The following is a 23,803-nucleotide window of genomic DNA, read 5'->3' on the forward strand; positions in this document are numbered from 1 at the left end:
TTGGTTGGGTATATTTAAGGCAGAGATTGATAGGTTCTTGATTGGACATGGCATCAAAGGTTACAGGGAGAAGGCTGGGAACTGGGATTGAGGAAGAGGGAAAACAAATAATCCATGATTGAATGGCAGAGCAGACCTGATGGGCCAGATGGTCTAATTGTGCTCCTGTGTCTTATGGTTTCCATCATTTGCCAGTTTTGTTTCCATCTTGAAATTGTGAAAACATTAATCTTGCATTTCTCCACATTATTTTAAGAAAATGTTATTTGTATGGGACTGGGAGAATTTCTATTTGCTCTTCAGTAACACTGGTTCTTTATAAGAACAGAAGTCTTCTATCTGTGGAGAAAATGTAACAGTTTTGGAAAATCATTTTGGAGCTTAGTGATCTTGGAATGGAAAAGTGAACTTGCTGAATGTTGACTACATTTCCAAATACCAAGGCTGTGCATGACACCCAGGCATTGTACATCTAACTGCTGTTGTGTAATTGGCTAAGACGACCCTTGTCTATGATAAGATTGAATAAACCTTTGGTAGGTGATGTAATAAGTCTTCAATTTTGTCATCTATCTCAAAATTGGAAACATAGAAACACTATTAAAAACAACAAAGTTAATGTCCTGGAAAGGCCAAGTCTGAATCTAGACCTCAATCCAATTGAGAATTTGTGGCTGGACTTGAAAGGGCTGTTCACTCACGATCTCCATGCAATCCCACAGAGCTTGAGCAGTTTTGTAAAGAAGAATGGGGAAAAATTGCAGTGTCTAATTGTACAAAGCTGATGGAGTCCTATCCACACACACTCAAGGCTGTAATTGTTCCTAGAAGTGCATCTACACAATACTGATTTGAAGGGGGTGAGTAATTATGCAATCAAATATTTAGTGTTCAATAATTTCAACCAATTTAGACCGATTTAGCACTCACATTGACAGTGAAATGCTGTGAGAGGTTGGTCATGACTAAGACTGAACTCCTGCCTCAGCAAGGACCTGGACCCATTGCAACTTGCCTATCGCCACAATAGGTTAACAGCAGAAGCAATCTCAATGGCTTTCAACATGGCTGTAGACTACCTGGACATCACAAACACCTATGTCAGGATGCTGTTCATGGACTATAGCTCAGAATTTAATACCATCTTTCCCACAATCCTGATTGAGAAGTTGCAGAACCTGGGCCTCTGTACCTCCCTCTGTAATTGGATCTTCAACTTCCTAACCAGAAGAACACAACCTGTGCAGATTGGTGATAACACATCCTCCTCGCTGACGATCAACACTGGCGCACCTCGGGTGTGTGCTTAGCCTACTGCTCTACTCTCTATATATACATGATTATGTGGCTAGGCATAGCTCAAATACCATATATAAATTTGCTGACAATACAAATATTGTTGGTAGAATCTCAGTCGGTGATGAGAGGATGTACAGGAATGAGATATGCCAACTAGTGGAATGGTGCAGCAGCAACAACCTGGCACTCAACGTCAGTAAGATGAAAGAGCTGTTTGTGGACTTCAGGAAAGGTAAGATGAAGGAACACATACCAATCCTCAAAGAGGGATGAGAAGTAGAGAGAGTGAGAAGTTTCAAGTTCCTGGTGTCAAGATCTCTGAGGATCCAGCTTGGTCCCAACATATTGATGTAGTTATAAAGAAGGCAAGACAGCAGCTATACTTCATTAGGAGTTTGAAGAGGTTTGGCATGTCAACAGATACACTCAAAAACTTGTATAGATGTACCATGGAGAGCATTCTGACAGGCTGCATCACTGTCTGGTATGGGGGGGGGGGGGGGTAGGGGGGCTACTGCACAGGACCAAAAGAAGTTGCAAAGGGTTGTAAATCTAGTCAACTCCATCTTGGGTACTAGCCTACAAAGTACCCAGGACATCTTCAGGGAGCAGTGTTTCACAAAAGCACCATCCATTATTAAGGACTTCCAGCACATAGGGCATCAGTGTTATCATCAGGTAGGAGGTACAGAAGCCTGAAGGCACACACTCAGTGATTCAGGAACAGCTTCTTCCCCTCTGCCATCTGAATCCTAAATGGACATTGAACCCTTGGACACTACCTCACTTTTTTTTAATGTATAGTATTTCTGTTTTTTTGCACATTTTTAATCTATTCAATATACATATACTGTAATTGATTTACTTGTTATTTTATTTTTGTCCTCTTCTATATTATGTACAGTCAGCCTTCCTTATCCACGAAGGATTGGTCCTGGGACCCCTCGCAGATACCAAAATTCGTGGATGCTCAAGTCCCTTATTCAAGCTGTCTCAATGACTGGACTTTAAGACCCAGTGGAACCCCAGACCTTATTTAATCTGTCTCAGTGCAGTGGACATTAGGACCCGGCACCAAAGCTCTGAATGCACAGTGTTTCTGTTCACGAAAATAATCACGATTGAAAATAAAGTGGAAATAATAAAGTGATCGGAAAGAGGTGAAATGCCATTGGTCATTGAAAAGTGTTAGGCTGCATCAGTCAACAATCGGAGCAATTTCAAAGGATAAAGTGAGAAAGGCTTTGCCCCAATGAAAGCTACAATTATTACTAAGCAACGCAGTGGTTTAATTATTGGGTTTTGGGGTTTTGGGTTTTTGATCCTCCACATCAATCCAGCATGGTGGAGAGCGCGCTCAAAAGTGGTCTGTCACTGGATCAAACTTGGAAAATTCTGTTCCCGAGCCTGGCACTGAAACATGTGTTCTTAAGTGTTTTATATGCATAGATAGGTAAAATTTATACTCGGACAAATGTTTGACTAACTGACGCTAAATAATACCGGGTGTACCTGTTCCGTCTTACTTGGTAAGAGAACTTCTGATTTTTTTCGATCCCGATGCACGATAATCCACGCACATCCTCCTGTATACTTTAAATCATCTCTAGATTACTTATAATACCTAATACAATGTAAATAGTTGTTATGCTGTATTGTTTAGGGAATAATGACAAGAAAAAAAGTCTCTACATGCTCGAACAACAAGTGCTGGAAGAGCACTTCCGGGTTTTCGTGATTTGCGGTTGGTTGAATTTGCGCATGCGGAATCTGTGGATAAGAAGGGCCGATTGTATTTGCATTGTACTGCTGCTGCTCAGTTAACAAATTTCACGTCACATACCGGTGATAATAAACCTGATTCTGATTCCCATTTGTCGAAGTTTGTTTTCACTCGAAAGAATCATTTTCTTTTGATCAAATTAAATCCACTGTGATTCAATCTTGTAAAAAAAATGAAAACATCCAAGGGGGTTGAATACTTTTTATAGGCACTGTACATTCTCAACTCAATGAGGTCATTGTCCAAATTTGCCTTTGCTAATTTAATTACCTAATTTATTTGAAGAATTAAAGCTCCCATAATTATTTGTACTAGATTGGCCATACTTCCTCCTATTTTTTGATTATTTTTTCCAAAATATTTTACCACTGTTAGGTGTCTGGGAAGTGCTTGCACCATGCTCCGCTCTAATGCATTCTGTTGATTTTATCATGAGGTTTTTAATTGCCACACTTCATCTACTCAAATCTACATAACCGTCATCTCACAAGTTTATTTTCTTTGCAAATGCTCTGTGCCTTCCACCTGAAGCACTTTATTTGTTGTACCAATGTTCACATTAGAATCAATCTCTAGGTAAAATGGTTTCTCCTCATTTCTGCATTAGATTGTTTAGTCTCTCTTTATTCGACTTTTCATTCTAGTTGATTCTACATTTAAAAATACGTTATTGGGTCTGCCTTGCATTCTGTAGTTCCTCTTCTTGAAGACTTGTATCTGGTCATCTTTTTCTGGAGAAACAGAAATTTTGTTCAGTTTTTCCTATAGATAAAAACACTCAGTTTCAGTGAATTTCCTGTAAATGTTTTTGTCACTTTTTCCGAAGCTTCTGTATACTTTTATAATATAGGTACTATAACTGTTTACGTCCTAATAGTTTCAGACACTATAATCTTTTCAGGTGCACACAATGACCTCTGAATGCTTTCAATGTCTGTGTTAAAAATTATTGATCCATTATCTATAAATTATGTGTCTTGCTGTGAAATTTTCTGTCTTTCTGTCCTGGTGACAGTCTGTCTGGCAAGGAGAGGGACTGGCCTTCAGCATTTGTTGTCATTTGATATCTCTTCAATTTCTGGTTGCCCTGGCTTCCCAAGGTTTAGTATTTGGGGATTTATCTTGCTGAATCTGGTGGGAATTTAACTTTCATAAACAAAGACAGTAAGAAGGTCACCTTCAATTCATGTTAGGTTTCCTGCTGAGATTGGTGTTTATAGAGCTGTGATGCCTAATTGCAGTTGACCATTCCCACAGAGTTTACTTATCCTCCATTGATGTAGGGTGGGATAGTTGATGTGGATAGCCACAAAGTGAAACTACAATATGTACAATCTGATACTGCTGTGTTCAGAGAAATGTATTTTCACAATTTTTTTTGTAGGAGACTATTTTAGGTAATTAGATAACGCTAATAATATGGCAGTTCAGGTAACAGAACTTTATCCTTGTGGAATTCACAAATCACTACCAAAAAAAATCTGGGATACAGAATAATAAAAATGTGCTCTTATAAATTTTGTTTTTGAAAAAATGTAACAATCACATTTTAAACAAGCACAGATGATACAATTTTGCATTACAGAAAATGCAAGACCATTTTCTTGGAATGCACTTTCATCCCCATCATGCAGAGATTGTGTCTTGCTCTGATCACATTTATGATTCTTTTTACATGCTCTTGTGATTCTCTTCATATTTAAATTCATTTTACCCCATTCTTAATTCCAGTGTTGCCTCAGGATGATTGTTGTGGTTTAATCTGCAGTGTGTGGAAGACAGTTGAATATTATTCTCTTTGCAGGGCATTGCCTTATAAAACCACAATGTTCAATAACTATGTAAATAAAAATTGATGTGATCTGTTTGATGAATTTCCAATCCTGTTTATACATAACAAAGTAGGAGCAAAGCAGGTTACTTGGCCCCTCAAGCCTGCCCAGAGATCAATATATTCATGGTTCATCTTCTCTCCTGTACCAGTTCCTCATATTCATGATTCTCTCATCTTTCAAAATAATATCTACTCTTTAAATACCTCTATTGATCTTGCCTGCACTTGTCCTCCTGGATAAGAAAATTCCAGAGATTCACCATTGCCTGAGAGAAGAATTTTTTATATAACTTGGCTTTAAATTATGGCTCCTAATCTTGTAATTCTTTCTCTTCATTCAGCGTTCATTCTCTTACTCCCCCGCCAAAAACAGGATCTCTTGTATTTATTTAAGATGGTACTTCTAAATGGAAGAGAATATAGATCTAATTTCTTTAGTTACTCATGATAAAAATAACACTGTCATCCCAGGAATTAGCCTTTTAAATCTCTTTTGGACTGTCACCAGTGCTGGTGTACCTCTTCTTATTTAGCTGAACTATAACTGTGGATAATATTTCAGGAGTGCCCTGTATAGTTTTAACAGTACTTAAGCTAGTTTTAAATTCTAACACTATTGTCATACAGGTTTCCCTCGCAATCCAAAGGTAGAGCGTTCCTATGAAACTGTGTGTAATCCGAAATGTCATAAAGCAAAGAAGCAATTACCATTAATTTATATGGGAAAAATTTTTGAGCATTCCCAGACCCAAAAAAAATAACCTACTAAATCAAAGCAAATAACACACACAACCTAAAATAACACTAGCATATAGTAAAAGCAGGAATGATATAATAAATTTACACCCTAAATAAAGTAGAAGTATTGTAGGTGCAGTGCAGTTTCATTTATCAAGCTCAGGAAGGCAGCGAACCAAAATCAATTTGGAGAAACAAATCAGCACATACACGCATACGTACGCATGTACTCGCTTGTGCAAACAACTGCCCGCACAAGGCTTTACGGTTATTGTAGTCTTTCTTGGGGTAAACACACGTATAAAGCGGGCGTCTTTTTTTCATAAAAGCGAAAATCCTCTGGTTAGCGAAAACAGGTCTTTCATAACAGCAAGTTGTCGTAAATCGAACGTTCGAAAAGCAGGGGCCACCTGCAAAGCCCAATATGCTGTCTTCCCAATAACTTGTTATACTAGCCCGCTGCTTTACATCTAGATCTCTATGTGCTATGCTCATCTGCAATTTTTCTATATTTGGATAGCCTATCTTTAGATTCTTAAAAAATGCATGGCTTCACACTTTCCCGCATTAGTTTCCATTTGCCAAGTTTGTTCCCTCACTCATTCAGCCTTGTTAGTTTCCTGATGCAGAACCCAAATGTCCTCCTGTAACTTGCCCTCCAATCTATTTTAATGCAATCAGTGTTCCATCCTTCAGTTCTTTAATATAAACTAAATAATTGAAGGCCAACTTTGTATCATCCATTAGTTACATCCTTCTAATCAAAAAAGACCTATTTGTTCTGTCTAGCTGACTTCTCTGAGAAATATCTCAGCAATCTATGCTGACATTTTTCCTAATTTCTTGAGCTCTTATGCAGCAACTTGTGTAGCATTTTATCAAAAGTTGCCTGGAAATTCAAATATAGGTTCCCTTGTATTGACTTTGCTTGTTACATCCACTAAGAACTAAACAGTTGTCTATTGAACAATTGAAAAATTCTATTTCTGAAAGGTGAAAAAATTCTAGTTAATATTGCAGGATAAGCTGTTCAGATTCTCTAGTCACCCAAATTTTGCCTCCATTGTTCTTTCTACCTTTAAAATGCATTGCATACATCCAACAAGACCCTAATCAACTGTTCTATAATCAATGATGAGGGAAGAGAAAACGATATGTTTGTGCCTGTTTTTATTTAAAAAGTTAGATGTGTATTAAAAATGTAATTGTAATTGTGGTTCAGTTTTTTTTTGAATTGGACAGCTGCTTCAAATCAAACACTTGACAGCTCATTGAGATGTGTGGAATTTCAGTCCATTCTCTTGTTATAAATCACAAGTTAGCTTCCTTTTGGCTAACAATGAATTGTATTGAACTGGAGGAGGGTCACAAAAAGTTAAATGTAATTTGAGTTAAAATATCTTTGGATTTCATTTGAGGAAATATTGTTCAGAATTTATTGTTACAGATTTCTCCATGGGATTTTTTTTGACAAGTTGACTTTTTAAATAAATTCAGTCAACAGTTTCTGCTATTTTGGAGCATAATTATCAAATCTGAAAACTACTCCTGAAGTATATTTCTGAGTCACTGATTTCATGCAGAAATTTGCTTTGCCTTTTTATTCTGTAATGAGAATTAAGTGAATTACAAGTTGGCAGTGGATAGTGTTAAATTTTCTTCAAAGATGTTTGGGAACACTAGTGTTTACACTAGGGAAATCCTTAATGTAAACAAATTGATTTGTACATTAGTGTCAATAGAACCATCTCCTTTGTTCAATGTACATTGATGGGTGTTGATGTATTTAAATGTCTATTGAAAAGAAATGAAGTGAATGATTAGGAGACTGGAGTACTGGATGGAAAGTGAAAGTCGTAATTTGAAAGGATACTTATCTGATTTACAAATGAGAAGAGAATTAGCACCAAAAACCACGTGCAGTACTTATAAATTGATGTTATGACATGGAGAACTGATGATATTCTACAAAGTATAATAAGTAACCATAGTGCTGCTTTATTAGTATAACTGGATTTAAAGCAGGCGAGCCTAGTTAGCTTGACAATAGCTTATGGAAGCTTGAAAGAAACAAAAATTGCCATTAATGTTGACAAATAATCAAAACGTTAGTAAAGACCATAAGGAGCAGAACCAGGTCATTTGGTCCATCAGATCTGCTCTGCCATTCAGTCATGACTGATCCTTTTACCCCCCTCCTCAGCCCTATTCCCCGGCCTTTTCCCTGTAACCTCTGATGCCATGTCTAATGAAGAACCTATCAAGCTCTGCCTTAAATACACCCAATGACCTCGCCTCCGCAGTGGCCTGTGGTAATAAATTACACAAATTCGCTACCCTCTGGCTAAAGAAATTTCTCCTTTTCTGTTTTAAATGCATAACCCTCTATCCTGAGACTATGCCCTCTTGTCCTAAACTCCTCCACCACGGGAAGCATCCTTTCCACCACGGGAAGCATCCTTTCCACATCTACCATGTCTGGACCTTTTAACATTTGGAAGGTTTCAATTAGATCCACCCTAATCTTTCTAAATTCCAGCAAGCACAGACCCAGAGCAATCAAATGTTCCTTATATAATAACCTTTTCATTCCAGGAATCATCATCCTTGTGAACCTCCTCTGAACCCTCCAATACCAGCACATATTTTCTTAGATGAGGAGCTCAGAACTGTTCACAATACTCAAGGTGAGGCCACACCAGTGCCTTATAAAATCACAGCATCACATCCCACTTCTAGTACTCTAGACCTTTTTAAATTAGTGCTAACATTGCGCTTGCCTTCCTCACCATAAACTCTACCTGCAAGTTAACCTTTAGGGTGTCCTGCATAAGGACTTCCGCGTCTCAGATTTTTGGATTTTCTTCCCATTTAGAAAATAATCTGCACATTTATTTCTTCTACCAAAATTTTCCAACATTGTATTTAATTTGCTACTTTCTTACCCATTCTCCTGTTCTAAGTCCTTCTGCAGCCTACCTGTTTCTTCAACACTACCTACCCTTCCACCAATCTTTGTATCATCTGCAAACTTGGCAAGATTAAACCTGCTTCTGATTCAACTTGTATTGATCAAATGTAATGTCCATTTGTATTTTTTTGTAAAATAATAGTTCATGGTGCATTAATGATTCATGGAACGTTAAGGCTTAAGAACTGTTTTGAAAGATTAATGCAGTCAATAGTATTTGTGTTTTTAAAAAAAACTGTTGGAGGAACTCTGCAGGTCATACAGCATTTGTGGAGGCAAAGAATTGTTGATGTTAATCCTGATGCATTGTATTGATCCAAAAATAAACATGATTTTACTTTCATAGATATTGTCTGATCTGCTAAATTACTCCAGCTGTTTTCCTCCAGATTACAGCATATCTTGTCTCTCCAAATTATATTGTTGTGCTTCTGAATAAATAATTTTAATGTAAGAAAAATAGGAAGTTCAAAGTTATTTGAATATTTGCATATTGTAGCAATTCTAGTGCTGTCTCACCATGCTGTAAATGCAGTCTTACAGCATTGAGATTATTAAAATTTAAGAGTTTGATGAATAAAGCCTGTGACCTGGGTTCAATCCTGACCTCTGGCCACTCTATCACACTCCTCTGATTAAGTTGGCTATCTTCCCTCTTAGACCAGATGCTACTCAATCTGTTAAGTTCCTCCACCAAGTTGCTTGTAACTATAGATTCCAGCATCTGAAAGTGTCTTATGCCAACCTGCCAGGATATTGGTCCCTCTCCGGTTCAAGTGTAACTTGTCCCTCTTGACCAGATCTCTTCTGCCCAGTAATCTAATTGGTTCAAAAGTCTGAATCCCTGTTCCTGCACCATCTTCTCAGCCATATGTTCATTTGCTCTATCCTCCTATTCCTACTTTTTCCAATTTCCTGAACTTTGTGGGCACCATAATTATTACTAGATAGTTTTTAAATTCCAGATTATCGTTTAGCATTACTGGAATTCACTGATCAAAGTGGGATAACAAATTAGTGCAGGCAACAGAAGGTTTAGAGTTGTTTCTGCACACTGAGCACAAGTGCCCCACAAAGCAGTAACCCTATTTGCTTTTAGATTCTGGAGTGCAGATGGGGACCCAGTGGCATCCCACTTCCATCTGTAACATACACCTCCACCACTTTGATCTGTTTCAAATTTTCCTTGCTCAAATGGCTTATCTTTACCATTGGTGTCCAATCCCTCTGCACCTGCATCCTACATTAAAATGGTCTTGGGGTACTTTGACTCTTCATTCCGAAGAGGCCTAATCTGTTCCTATCCACCAACACGATCATTTGCCTGACTGAACTCATTCTATAAATAGCTTTTTCTTTATCTCCTCCAATACTCGATCATAAGGGTGTAGCTATTGGAATACTTATTAGCCCAAACTCTTCCCTTCTCTTTCTGAATCCCATGTCAAAAAAACCGTACAGACTCACACAGCCAATCTATTCTTTGCAGCTTCTCCTAGCTTTATAAAATTAAGCTTGAGAAATGTAACTTCATGGTACAGAGGATTTTGGTTAATTGGGCTGTCAGTTAACCAGGGCAGCCGCTTATTTGGGGACAACTTTTAAAGAACAAAAACTAAGAGAATATAGCTAGGCTTCCCTTCATTTATTTGTGTCACTATGTCACTTAATTGAAACAGGAGACTGTTGCTGACCAGTTTCTAACCAGCAACAGTTGTATACGCTTGTGTGGCTGTTAGACACAACACTGTGCTTAATGCGAATGATTTTCAAATGGCATCAGTTGCATGTGCTTGCTTTTCTATCCATTTGGGCTGATGGATGTTGATTTTTTGGGGGGGGGAGAGAAACAGCAATTTTTGATATTTTGTTTTTACTCTTTTTTAAAAAAAATTACCTTAGGAGTCTGTACTGATTTTGTTCATTTACTGTCAATCAAAAGAACATGGCAGCGTACATTGGATGAATTCATCCATCAAAACCATTATGGACTAATACAGTTTTATTGCACTGCAGTAGTATTGGTAGTGTTCTTATTTGTACTACATTCAAATACATAGTTTGTTACTCGGTTAAGCATAGTTTTGTTTTTTTTTAAAAACCTTTTGAACTGTCTGTGAAACTGGCTAATTGGGGCAGCTGCTTAATTGGGCCAAAATGTATTGGTCCTGATATGTGCCAATTAACCAGAATCCACTGTATTAATATATTCCCCCCCCCCACCCCACAGACCACATTTCCATGTTGGTAAAACTGGACAAGGCCAGGTTTTATAATTAATGGGATTAGACAGTCTTTTAACAGAAGAGAAGTGCTCTTTCAGAAAGCCATTGAGCCATCCACAAAATAATTCTGCCCCCTTTCTCTATGTCTACACTTTGTCCGATCACTGATCTTAACCTTACATTTTCACTCTATTGTCTTGTAATGTCTGGACTTTCAATTAATTAACTAGTTGATACTGAAAGGACAATTGTCTTTCTCAGCTATCTCCTGCAACAATGGAAAATCCTGTTTTTAAAAACTTTCATGGAAAGAAATGTGTTGTAATTACTTTATCCACTCTGACTTGGTGATATCAAACTGAATTTGTACTGTCTCTTGGCCTTTGAGAAACAAAATTACTTCACCTGCCTTACGGATTTGCAAGTAAATGACACAATTCTCCAGCTTTACATTTGAAGTTTGTAAAAGTACAAAGTAATTACAGCCGGCCCTCCTTGTCCATAGGGGATTGGTTCTGGGACCCCCGCAGATACCAAAAAACCCAGATGCTCAAGTCCCTTATTTAACCTGTCTCGGTGCAGTGGACTTTAGGACCTGAGGAGCTTGAGACCTGCTGCCCGCAGTGTTTCTGTTCCGTTGACAGAAAACGATCTCGATTGAAAATAAAGTGGAAATAATAAAGCAATCGGAAAGAGGTGAAACGCAATCAGTCATTGGAAAAGTATTTAGGCTACAGTTGGTCAACAATCGGAACAATTTTTAAAGGATAAAGTGAGAATAATGGAGCACGTGAAAGGCCCTGCCCCGCTGAAAGCTACAATTATTACTAAGCAACACAGTGGTTTAATTATTGAAATACATACGTTTCTTAAGTGTTTTCTATACATAGAAAAGTAAAATATATACTATATACTAAGACAAACGCTTGACTAACTGACTCCAAATAATACCAGATGTACCTGTTCCGACATGCTTATAATACCTAATACAAAGTAAATGCTATGTAAATAGTTGTTGTACTGTATTGTTTAGGGAATAATAACAAGAAAAAGTACATGTTCAAACAACGAGTGCTGGAGAGAGAACTACTGAGCTTTCCCAATCCACGGTTGGTTGAATCCACGCATGCGGAATAAGGAGGGCCAGCTGTATGCAATGATTTGTCAGGCATATGGACCAAAAAGTTCTCCAATTGAAACATATTTCATTAAGCCCAGAAAGGCAATGTACTTGTGTATAGAATTTTTAATTAAAGGAGCCAGAATTATTTTCTTTTTAAAAAATCAGTCATCAAGCTACTTTAAGAATACCTTCATTCTATCTGCAAAGGTAACCTAGTATTTAATTTTAAAAATGACAATGAGTTGTTTGATATTTTAATTCTTCACCCTGTTCCCACTTGGACATCTATTTTGGTCTTTTATGTTCCAGCAAAGCCTGGCACGAGGCTGAGGAAGACCAATTTGATCTTCCAGTGAGGGGCATTAGTTTTCATGACTCTGTGTGAGACTTCATATGTCCAAAGATCCCAGAAGCTGACAATTCTGGGTGGTGAGGAAGGTGTTGGGTAGCATAATTGGGAGAAATGTACATAATTCATTAACACTGGCATTGAGTTGGGGTTTCACACTGAGACTGGTTTGACGTGATAACATGATCACGTAAAAGGTTTTTAGCGCTGTTTTGTGGTTTAGGTTTTAGAGTTCAATACAATGTTACAGGTTTCATTAAACATGAAACACCTGACTTTGTTTTATTTGTTGAAACCTACAAAAGCATGTAGGATCCCAGCCTTCATTAACTTGAGCAAGGAATATAAAAACATGAATGTTATAATAATTGTATCTGAACTGCAGTACTTTTAAGATGCTATAAGCCAAACTGAAATAAGCATCGAAGGTTATGCTGGCAAATGGGATTAGGGTGAGATAGGGAAAAGATTGACAGGAATACGTAGAAGGTCAATGGACTACACAAATTTTTGGTCCTGTTAAATCCAACCTTTTCAGATACAACAGGTCAGTACTTATGAAAGATCATAAACTTGTAACTTCAACTCTTTTTTTTCTCTCTCTCTCTCCACAGATGAGCCTGACGTGCTGAGTATTTCCAACATTTTCTATTTACCTTGGTAAGTTATTGGCATTGCATGCTGACAGTGTCAACAATTCCCTTCCACAGTTTGCTAAGAAAAAATGAGAGCAAGCAAAGGTTGTATTGGATAGCCCTCTCTTTTTGTGGACAGGATTTAAGGATGGCTCTGTGAAGTTGAGCTGATACCAGTATTGTAAACACACCAGAGTAGCCTAAATGATGATATAGCTACTCTAGGGTGTAGACCTTCAGCAAAAAAAAAGGGTTATTTGGATAGAGACTACAGTTGTGCTGCTGTGATTGATGCCAAATTTTGATTTTCTATTCAAGATGGCAGTAGTGTTTTGTCTGACAAGTATACTAGTCAGGATTGTAATTGCAAACACTGTTGATGAGTAGCATTTCAAAACCCACCTAGACTAGATTCTATACAAATTACCTAATCTGCCCCTTTTCATTACTTCCAAGTGGAGTACTGATATTTTGGCTGAGTGTTTGTGTTGCTTCTTTATGTATATTTAAGGCAGAGGTTCACCTAAGACAACAGTTCACCTATGAGTCTGTTGCAGTTGTTTACTGTGTTCGGTGTTCCCAGTGTGGCCTTCTGTACATTGGTGAGACCCAGCGTACATTAGGAGACTGCTTCGCCGAGCAGCTCTGTCCACTAGAACAAGTGGATCTTCCAGTGGCCACCCATTTTAATTCCACTTCCCATTCCCATATGTTCACCCATGGCTGCCTCCACTGTCATGATGGGGCCACACTTAGATTGGAGGAGCAACGCATACATTGTGGCATGAACATTGATTTCTAAAACTTCTGGTAATACCCTTCCATTTCCTATCCCCTCTTCTCTCTCACTTCATCTCTTTGCTCGTCCATCACCTCCCTCTGGTGCTCCTTCCCACTTTGTCTTCCAGTGCCTTCTGTCTTTTTCACCAATCAACTTCCCAGCTCTTTACTTCATCCCTTTCCCTCTAGGTTTCACCTATGATGTGGTAGTTCTCTCTCTCCTCCCCCCACCTTTTAAATCTACTCCTCAGCTTTTTTTCCTCCAGTCTTGCCAAAGGGTTTCAGCCCAAAACATCGACTGTACTTTTTTCCATAGATGCTGCCTGGCCCGCTGAGTTCTATCAGCATTTTATGTCTGTTGTAAGGCAGAGGTTGATAGATTCTTCATTGGTCATGGCATGAAGGAATTCGAGGAGAAGACAGAAAATTAGAGGTGAGAGGAAAATTGGATCAGCTATAATGAAATGATGGAGCAAACTCGATGGGCCAAGCAGTCTAATTCTGTTCTGATATCTTGTGGTCTTAATTAATAATCAACAAAGTACTTCCTTGTCTATGTTGACCTGATGCCATAGGACTTCATGAGCTTCGGAGTAATTTTTGTTTAGTTGTGACATCTGGGCATTACTGACAGGGTCAGCATTTTTCCCATCACTAAGTACTGTCAAATTAGGTGGTAAACTACTGCATATACTCTGAATTTAGTCCCTCACTGCTGTTGAGCAATAAGTTTCAGCAATTAGACCAATGATGATTTAAGGTCTGATGGCATATTTCCAAGTTGAGATGTTGCCCTTGGAAGTGAACCTGTAGTTGTTGGTATTCCCTTGTACTTGTTCATGTTGTCTTTCTTGGTATAAAGGTCAAGCATTTGGAAGTTAAAGTCAGAATAGCCAAGGCAAGTAACTCTATGGCATTTTGTAGATGGTACAACTTGCAGTAGTTGGTGGTGTATTCATTGAGGCAAACGGTGACTATTCCATCACACCCCTGATTTGTGCTTTAAAAATGGTGGAAAGGCTCAGTATCGTAAACTTCAGGCTGTCACTCCTAACCTCAACGAAGTGCTCATGGCTCTTGAAGGGGTGTCTTGGTGGTTGGTTAGACCATATCTGGAGATAGTAATGGTGACGTTTGGGATGCTGGGTGAAGGAAATATTTCTGAGATTATGGCAGTCAGTTAGTGCTTGTCTAGACTGATTTCCCAATTGTGGCACACTCACAGTTGATACAAAGGAGAGCTTGCTGGGTGGAGTGAGCTTGGTTTGCTTCCTCTGTCTGTGTAAAGTGGTGCTGTGCATTGTTTCAAAATAGTAAGTGGAGCAGTCCAGTACAACTGAGTAGTTTGTGGGGTATTTCAGAGTGTAGTTTAAAGGTGGCCATTTGGGTGTGGCATCAGAAATAGGCCAGATCTGTTAATGAAATCGGAATTGCTAACAGACGTTAGTGATCCAGATGAATTGTTTTTGTGTGTGTGTGTGTGTGCGCGCGTGTGCGCGTTAGGCTTTTAATTCCAGCTTTATATAATTAACTGAATTTTTACCTAACTGTCATGATGATATACAAACCTGACTGAGATTTATTACTCAAATGTCTGGATTTCTAATTCAAAACTGTAATCATTTTCCTACTGTAGTTACTTATACAGCATGGAATACTTAAGCCAACATTTGCATCCCTCTATTATAGGAGCACAAATGCCAGTTTACAGGTTATAATGAACAATGATTCGTGGGCAATAGAAATTTGTTTCCAGGTTGAACTATTCATTGGGCAGTCCCTTGCCTCTTGGGAATATCAAAGAGGAGCTTAAGCATCTAATGGGTTGGTCGTCCTAAGCTTACTTAATTCCGAACTTCCAGCCTCACCTTAAAATGGTAATGCATTTATATCCAAAAAAAATGACGAAAATATAAGTAAAGGGTCAAGTAAAGGAGAAAATCCAAAGAATCATTGTGGATTTGAAAGATAAGCATGTAGAAATTGCTACTGTGCCAAAATACCAGTTTCACTATGGAGGACATCAGTAACACATTTTCAGATATGTGTACTATGGAATTAAAGACATTGGAGCAGAAATTCTAATTGGGCTGAAAGAAATTCATTCACCACAGCAGGTAAATAATTGACAGATTAGAAGACACTAAAAAGGAAGTATGGCAAAATCTGATATGTAATACATCTATGCAGAGTATGCAAAAGCAGGCTTCTACCAGAATGTGCTGACTTGTCTAAGATGCTACCAGCTTTTTGTCAGTCCTGAGGCTTACCATCTGCCCATCCAGTCTCAAACTCCAGCAGCCTTTATGAGCTAATCCAGGTCCCTGAACTGGAGTGATGAATTTGTACCATGGGAGATACTGAAAATAATAATGGAGCTATTAAGGTTTAAATAAATATATATGCATGATTTAAGTGTTTAAAAGCTAAAAGTATTGAGCTTTGGAGTATGGAGCTTCTCAAGAATTTGGAGAAGGAAGTCTGAGAATCAGAACGGGAGTGCGGCGGGAGCCATTTTGTTTTTTTTCTTCTTCTCATTGGAGTTAAGAGAGGAGGGACTGCGCAGGCGTGTGACGTTGGGCAGTGAAGCGCGGAAGATTTAAAAGAAACACAGCCTTATACACCAGGCAGTGGAGTGAGCCAGGAACAAAGTGAAGGCTTAAAGGCTTTGGCTTAACGGGCTTAGGTGAAAACGGGCGAGGCAAGGTAGGTTAAGGTTTCAGTTTTTCCTGTTATTTGAGGAAAGGGGGAATTATGAGTGTGAGGGCAGCTTGGTGTTGGATGTGGAAGGTCCTGGAGTCTCCTAGCCTCCCGGACGTCCATATCTGTGCCAGCTGCGCTGAGCTGCAGCTCCTAAGGGACCGTGTTAGGGAACTGGAGCTGCAGCTCGATGACCTTCATCTGGTCAGGGAGAGTAAGGAGTTGATAGAGAGGAGTTACAGGCAGGTGGTCACACCGGGGTCACAGTTAGGAGAGGGGAGGGGAAGAATCAGGTAATAGTACACCAGTGGCTGTACCCCTTGACAATAAGTACTCCTGTTTGAGTACTGTTGGGGGGTGGGGGGAACAGCCTACTGGGCAAAGCAACAGTAGCCGTGCCTCCGGCACAGAGTCCAACCCTGTAGCTCAGAAGGGTAGGGAAAGGAAGAGGAAGGCAGTAGTAATAGGGGACTCGATAGGGGGTCAGATAGGTGATTTTGTGGATGCAGTCAGGAGACCTGGATGGTAGTTTGCCTCCCTGGTGCCAGGGTCCAGGATGTTTTTGATCATGCCCAAGATATCCTGAAGTGGGAGAGTGAGGAGCCAGAGGTTGTGGTACATATAGGTAGCAATGACATAGGTGGGAAAAGGGAAGAGGTCCTGAAAGGAGAATATAGGGCTTTAGGAAGGAAGTTGAGAAGAAGGACCGCAAAGGTAGTAATCTCGGGATTACTGCCTCTGTCACGTGAAAGTGAGAGTAGGATTGGAATAAGGTGGAGGATAAATATGTGGCTGAGGGATTGGAGCAGGGGGCAGCAATTCAAGTTTCTGGATCATTGGGACCTCTTTTGGGGCAGGTGTGACCTGTACAAAAAGGATGGGTTGCACTTGAATCCTAGGGGGACCAATATCCTGGCGGGAAGATTTCCTAAGGCTACTGGGGAGACTTTAAACTAGAATGGTTGGGGGGTGGGAATCAAATTGAAGAGACTAGGAGAGAGGAGGTTAGTTACAAATAGAGAAGGCTAATAAACAGTTTGTGAGGAAGGATAGGCAGGTGATAGAGAAGGGGAGCGCTCAGACCGAAGATGTGGGGAGAAGGAAGAAAAAGATAATGAAGTTGTTGCACCATTAGGGATGAACGGAGTGGTGGATGAGCTTAGAGCATGGATTGATACCAGGAAATATGATGTAGCTATTAATGAAACATGGTTGCAGGAGGGGTGTGATTGGCAACTAAATATTCCTGGATTTATTGCTTCAAGTATGATAGAATCGGAGGGGCAAGAGGGGGAGGTATTGCATTACTTGTCAGAGAAAATATTCCAGCGGTGCTCTGGCAGGATAGATTAGAGGGCTCATCTAGGTAGGCTATTTGGATGAAACTGAGGAATGGGAAAGGTGTAGTAACACTTATAGGGGTGTATTATAGACCACCTAATGGGGAGTGAGAATTGGAGGAGCAAATTTGTAAGGAGATATTTGTAGTAAGCACAACGTTGTGATTGTGGGAGATTTTAATTTTCCACACATAGACAGAGAAGCCCATTCTGTAAAAGGGCTGGATGGTTTGGAGTTTGTAAAATATGTGCATGTTAGTTTTTGCAGCAATACATAGAGGTACCAACTAGAGAAGGGGCAGTGTTGGATCTCCTGTTAGGGAATGAGTTAGGTCAGGTGATGGAGGTATGTGTTAGGGAGCACTTCGGGTCCAGTGACCACAATGCCATTAGTTTCAATATAATTCTGGAGAAGGATAGAACTGGACCCAGGGTTGAGATTTTTGATTGGAGAAAGGCTAACTTTGATGTGATGAGAAAGGATTTAGAAGGAGTGGATTGGGATAATTTGTTTTCTGGGAAAGATGTAATAGAGGAATGGAGGTCATTTAAAGGTAAAAATTTGAAGGTACAGAATCTTTATCTTACTGTTAGGTTGAAAGGAAAAGTTAAAAGTTTGAGAGAGCCATGGTTTTCAAGGGATATTGGAAACGGTTCGGAAAAAGAGAGATATCTACAGTAAATATAGGCAGCATGGAATAAATGAGGTGCTTGAGGAATATAAAGAATGTAAAAAGAATCAAGAAAGAAATTAGAAAAGTTAAAAGAAGATACGATGTTGCTTTGGCAAGTAAAGTGAAAACAAATCCAAAGGGGTTTCTACAGTTATATCAATAGCAAAAAGATACTGAGAGATAAAATTGGTCCCTTAGAGAATCAGAGTGGACAGCTATGTGTGGAGCCAAAGTGATGGGGCAGATTTTGAACAATTTCTTTTCTTCGGTATTCACTAAGGAGAAGGATATTCAATTGTGTAAGGTAAGGGAAACTAGTAGGGTAGTTATGGAAACTATGATGATTAAAGAAGAGGGAAGTACTGGCGCTTTTAAAGAATATAACAGTGGATAAGTCTATGGGTCTTGACAGGATAATCCTTAGGACCTTGAGGGAAGTTAGTGTAGAAATAGCAGGGGCTCTGACAGAAATATTTCAAATGCCACTAGAAATGGGGATGGTGCCGGAGGATTGGTGTATTGCTCATGAGGTTCCATTGTTTAAAAAGGGTTATAAGAGTAAACCTAGCAATTATCGGCCTGTAAGTTTGACGTCAGTGGTGGGTAAATTAATGAAAAATACTCTTAGAGATGGTATATATAATTATCTGGATAGACAGAGTCTGATTACAGTCAACATGGATTTGTGCATGGAAGGTCATGTTTGACAAATATTGAATATTTTGAAGAGGTTACTAGGGAAGTTGAAGGTAAAGCAGTGGATGTTGTCTATATGGACTTCAGTAAGGTCTTTGACAAGGTTCCACATGGAAGGTTAGTTAGGAAGGTTCAAACATTAAGATATTAATATTGAAGTAGTAAAATGGATTCAACAGTAGCTGGATGGGAGATACCAGAGAGTACTGGTGGATAACTGTTTGTCAGGTTAGAGGCCGGTGACTAGAGGTGTGCCTGAGGGATCTGTACTAGGTCCAATGTTGTTTGTCATATATTAATGATCCGGATGATGGGGTGGTAAATTGGATTAGTAAGTATGCAGATGATACTAAGATAGGTGGCGGTGTGGATAATGAAGTAGGTTTTCAAAGCTTGCAGAGAGATTTAGGCCAGTTAGAAGAATGGGCTGAAAGATGGCAGATGGAGTTTAATGCTGATAAGTGCGAGGTGCTCCATTTTGATAGGACTAATCGAAATAGGACGTACATGGTAAATGGTAGGGCATTGAGGAATGCAGTAGAATAGAGTGATCTAGGAATAATGGTGCATAGTTCCCTGAAGGTGAAATCTCATGTGGATAGGGTGGTGAAGAAAGCTTTTGGTATGCTGGCCCTTATAAATCAGAGCATTGAGTATAGGAGTTGGGATGTAATGTTAAAATTGTGCAAGGCATTGGTAAGGCCAAATTTGGAGTATTGTGTACAGTTCTGGTCATTGAATTATAGGAAAGATGTCAACAAAATAGAGAGAGTACAGAGGAGATTTACTAGAATGCTACCTGGGTTTCAGCACCTAAGTTACAGAGAAAGGTTGAACAGGTTAGGTCTTTATTCTTTGGAGCGTAGAAGGTTGAGGGGGGACTTGATAGAGGTATTTAAAATTATGAGGGGGATAGATAGAGTTGACGTGGATAGGCTTTTTCCATTGAGAGTAGGGGAGATTCAAACAACAGGACATCAATTGAGAGTTAGGGGGCAAAAGGTTAGGGGTAACACGAGGGAGAATTTCTTTACTCGGAGAGTGGTAGCTGTGTGGAATGAGCTTCCAGTAGAAATGGTAGAGGCAGGTTCAGTATTGTCATTTAAAGTAAAATTGGATAGGTATATGGACAGGAAAGGAATGGAGGGTTATGGGCTGAGTGCAGGTCAGTGGGACTAGGTGAGAGTAAGCGTTCAGCACGGACTAGAAGGGCCGAAATGGCTTGTTTCCGTGCTGTAAGTGTTATATGGTTTTTGATTCACTTTAAGCTGTTTTCAAATATGAACATTCCTCCAGATCTTTGTGCATTATTGCAATTAGTAAAAAAGTGTTTGCCAGATTTTACAATCATATCAGCAACTCAACTGCATGTCTTTGAAGACCCCCCAGTGATTTGGATAGGCCTTTGGATAGCAATGGCCGATGCAAGTCAAATCTCAAGGGGCAACAGTGTCATATCTGATGGATAAAGACATTCTCTTCATTTTAATAAGCAGAATAGCAAGGTAAAATAAAGCATCTCTTTCTCCTTAATCTCAGTTTGAGGGAGCAGCATCTCAGATGATACCATAATATTGTAATTAGTTTTTTAAGTACGTGTGTGCGTAATGACTTTATGAAGGAGAAAACCTATTGAGTAAGGTTTCTGCTGAACTGTGCAGCAAATTTCTTGTTTTTGGTATTCCAATGTGACTAAAAATATGGAATTGTATTTCAGAATTTGAATGCTGGAATGCTTCTCTTTCAAACTTTTAAGATTCACCTTAAAGCGTACTGCTTTAATCCCTCACTCTAGCGGTGTATTAAACTAGGATTCTTTGAATGACTTAATAAAACAGCCTGTGCTTATTTTGTCAACTAATGTACCACATGAATAGATAGAAAATAGCAATTAAAATAAACACAAACATTAAACTATGAAAATAGTCTTTACTTCATAACAGATAAAGAATATGTTTTTCTGAACTAGAATCCTTAAGACCTCTATCTTCAATATTTGCTTGCAAATACAGGTAATTTAGTTTGGTTATATATAAGCATCTGCCTTTCCATTTCTTAGCCACAGCACAGCACTCAAAGTGCCAGAAGCAACAAAGTGGACATCTGACTTCTCAGCTTTTGAGCGTCTATCAGTTAAAAGCAGTCAAATATGTATATTACTTAACACAACGTCTCAATTGGGGTATTGAAAGTTGACTGTCCAGTAATAATAAGTACTTGAAATTGAGAATTTTTTTAAAGTAGAATGAAGAACCTGAGGAAATCTGCTCAATGAATTTGAGGTTTTCGTTAACAGTCAAGTTGAATAGCTTTATAACACTAGGAAATTGTAGGAGGAATAGTTCAGAATTTCATATGCATTAATATGCCATTTAAAAAAAATACTTGAAACTTTGTTTTGACTTCTTCTTTCTCAGCCAGCTTGCCTGGACAATGGTTAAAGGTCTACACTACAAGTCTGTGCAGACAATTCTCAGACACTGGAGTCAGTTCTTTTCAGAAATGTAATTTGTTTTTGTGCAGCTTTCTATCGAGCAATCTACCTATAAAATCAAAAAATGCTGGAAACAATGTCTGTGGAAAGAGAAACATATCTCTGAACTACACACAAAATGCTGGTGGAACACAGCAGGCCAGGCAGCATCTATAAAGAGAAGAACTGTCGACGTTTCAGGCCAAGACCCTTCGTCAGGACTAACTGAAAGGAGAGATACTTGGAGATTTGAAAGTAGTGGGAGGAGGGGGGAAATGCAAAATGATAGGAGAAGACCGGAGAGGGTGGGGTGAAGCTAAGAGCTAGAAAGGTGATTGGCGAAAGTAATACAGAGCTGGAGAAGGGAAAGGATCATGGGATGGGAGGCCTCAGGGGAAAGAAAAGGGGAGGGGAGCACCAGAGGGAGATGGAGAACAGGCAGGGTGATGGGCAGAGAGAGAGGAAAAAAAACAAACAACTAAATATGTCAGGGATAGGACAAGAAGGGGAGGAGGGGCATTAACGGAAGTTAGTGAAGTCAATGTTCATGCCATCAGGTAGGCGTAGGGAGCGATTCCTTGTCCACTCGTTTCCCCCCCCCCCCCCCCACCCCCATCCCTTCCCACCAATCTCCCTCCTGGTGACTCACTTCACCTGTGAGTCAGCTGGTGTGGTATACTGCGTCCGGTGCTCCCGGTGTGGCCTTTTACATATTGGTGAGACCCGACTCAGACTGGGAGACCGTTTCGCTGAACACCTACACTCGGTCTGCCAGAGAAAGCAGGATCTCCCAGTGGCCACACATTTTAATTCCACGTCCCATTCCCATTCTGATATGTCTATCCATGGCCGCCTCTACTGTCAAGATGAAGCCACACTCAGGTTAGAGGAACAACACCTTGTATACCGGCTGGGTAGCCTCCAACCTGATGGCATGAACATTGACTTCTCTCACTTCTGTGAATGCCTCTCCTCCCCTTCTTACCCCATATTTAGTTGTTTTTTTTCTCTCTCTCTGCCCATCACCCTGCCTGTTCTCCATCTCCCCCTGGTGCTCCCCTCCCCCTTTCTTTCTCCCAAGGCCTCCCATCCCATGATCCTTTCCCTTCTCCAGCTCTGTATTACTTTTGCCAATCACCTTTCCAGCTCTTAGCTTCATCCCACCCCCTCCAGTCTTCTCCTGTCATTTTGCATTTCCCCCTCCTCCCACTACTTTCAAATCTTCTAGTATCTGTCCTTTCAGTTAGCCCTGACGAAGGGTCTCGGCCTGAAACGTCGACAGTGTTTCTCTTTATAGATGTTGCCTGGCCTGCTGTGTTCCACCAGCATTTTGTGTGTGTTTGTTTGAATTTCCAGCATCTGCAGATTTCCTCGTGTTATCTCTGAACTATGAACTTTGACTTTGAATTTTCATATTTCTGAAACAGCTGGAAACATTTGGGGTGCCGCCACAGTTAGTTAGTTAGTGTGTAGCAGTTAGTGTGTCGTTATTACAGCTTGGTGTGTTGGAGTTCATTCTGACATCTGTAAGGATTCTGTACATCATCTCCGTGGAATGTGTGGAGGGTTCTTTTTTCGGGCCTCCTGTTTCCTCCCACAGTACAAGGACATACTGGTTAGTAGGCTAATTGATCATAGTGAATTGTCCTGTGATTAGGTGAGGGTTAAATTGCTGGGCGGTGTAGCTTGAAAGGCCGGAAGGGCTTGTTCCGCATTGTATCTCAATAAACAGAGAACAGCAGTAAGTAGAAATCAGCATAATTACAGTGGATATGAATGATTATGTAATATATATGCAACATAAAAATCAGGGGTATTAATATTGATGGCGAATCATTGAATAGATACTTCCTCTATTTTTAAATCATCCTAAATTGTATTCTTTGAATTGTGGAAAATAATGGATCAGTAGATTGTATTGTGCTAATCTAACAATGGGTTATTAACAATGAATAAGGTGAAAACATTGCAGCATCATATAAAAATATACTCATCCAGCTGCCATGTGACAAATAATTAGCAAAGCAAATTGTGGCTAAAATCTGTGCAATTAATTCCCAAAATTACCCTCTGCACCCACAAATACTCTTTCAGCAACACATACACAAGTTATTTTTCCCCAACCCATGAATCCTGTATGATTGACTAGCACATGCCATCTGTATACCACACTCAGGAGATAC

The 23,803-nt window shown here is 39.5% G+C and overlaps 1 protein-coding gene across 4 annotated transcripts in view; it reads left to right on the plus strand.

The window, feature by feature from the left end:
- The window catches only part of bmpr1aa (bone morphogenetic protein receptor, type IAa), a 273,110-nt gene that overhangs the window by 92,260 nt on the left and 157,047 nt on the right, over positions 1-23,803 (plus strand). For 3 of the 4 annotated variants that reach the window (XM_059946306.1, XM_059946308.1, XM_059946307.1), the window contains one exon: positions 12,937-12,982. The exons of the other annotated variant lie outside the window; for it this stretch is intronic. The gene's annotated coding sequence lies outside the window, so the exon portion shown is untranslated. The remainder of the gene's footprint in view (positions 1-12,936; positions 12,983-23,803) is intronic. 4 annotated transcript variants of the gene reach the window in all.

This window comes from Hypanus sabinus, chromosome 21 (genome assembly GCF_030144855.1).
Source record: "Hypanus sabinus isolate sHypSab1 chromosome 21, sHypSab1.hap1, whole genome shotgun sequence".
NCBI classification, from domain to species: domain Eukaryota; kingdom Metazoa; phylum Chordata; class Chondrichthyes; order Myliobatiformes; family Dasyatidae; genus Hypanus; species Hypanus sabinus.